Raw genomic sequence first — 1,459 nt, forward strand, 5'->3', positions numbered from 1 at the left:
GACTCCGAAATCCCCTGTTCTGTTTTTAGAAAATCATTATAAATTGTAAAAAAATGGTTATAAGATAAAATTTATATGATTAGACTCCTTAATGAGTCTAGTTTCAAATGAAATCAAATACAACACATTTTGAATTCTGTAAAATGAGAAATTTGATTCGTAGTGAAGAGTGGTCAGATTAGTCAAATAGTGAAACAGGGGAAACTTTAAGAAAAATATGGTATTGATTGGCCAAACCTAAAATTCTGGAAATTTTATGGGTGGAATATATACGAGTCTATATTCAGGAAAAATTAACGGAAAGTGATTTGGAGTTTTTTAGCTCCAGTTATAAATAATTTAGTGACTATTGCTCAGGAAAAACAGCTTGTGCTGAATTTGAGATTATGTTGTGAACCTTGATAAACTTGTTTTAGTTGCTCACAAGCTATTGATTAAACCCATACTTGAATTCTAAATCGTGATATTGTAAGTTCTTGAGTAATAGAGCTTAAATTATGATTTGATTAGATCATGTTTTAAGCAAATCAAAATCATGCTCTTTGTGTGTGGCTATTGAGCCGAAATTTCAAGAATGATGAGTGTCTTGTGTTTGAGTTTTGCTAACGAAAATGAAATACGAATGTGCCATGATTTATTGTTAAATGTGCATGGTTATTTGAATGATGTCTGGGCTAAGTCCCGAAGGCTTTGTGCTAAGTGACCATATCCGGACTAAGATCCGAAGGCATTTGTGCGAGATACTAATTCCGGGCTAAGCCCGAAGGCATTTGTGCGAGTTACTATAACCGGGCTATGTCCCGAAGGCATTTGAACGAGTAGCTATATCCGGTTAAATTCCGAAGGTATGTGATTTGGGAATGAATGATCTTGTTGTAAAAATTTAAGTTAATACGCTTGAAACATCCCAACATTGAGGTATGTTTCGTATGTGCTTTGAATTAGTTGAGCCCTTACAAATAAGTATTCGCTCAGTTGATAAATGAGCTACCGGCCTTTGGCTAAGTTGATCTTTGTGTATGAATAAAAGGGTTGGTAATGTGAAAGTGTATATATGTGATAAGGCCTAATGGCCGATGTGATGAATGTGAAAGTGTATATATGTGATAAGGCCTAATGGCCGATGTGATGAATGTGAAAGTGTATATATGTGATAAGGCCTAATGGCCGATGTGATGAATGTGAAAGTGTATATATGTAACAGGGCCGAGTGGCCAACGTGATGGATGTGAAAGTGTATAAATGTGATAAGTCCCGAAGGGCATTTGTGTCAGCACTATATCCGGGTTAAAACCCCGCAGGCTTTATGCGAGAATATTATCACTGATTAAGGTCCGTAAGCTTCGTGCTCGTACTATATCCGAGCTCTAAAGACCCGATGACTACGTGTGGAGATTATGTCCGGGTAAGACTTCGTAATAAGAATTGCTTATAAATATATTCAATGCGAAAGGTTCAA

The sequence above is a fragment of the Gossypium hirsutum genome, chromosome A06, assembly GCF_007990345.1.
Source record: "Gossypium hirsutum isolate 1008001.06 chromosome A06, Gossypium_hirsutum_v2.1, whole genome shotgun sequence".
NCBI classification, from domain to species: Eukaryota; Viridiplantae; Streptophyta; class Magnoliopsida; order Malvales; family Malvaceae; genus Gossypium; species Gossypium hirsutum.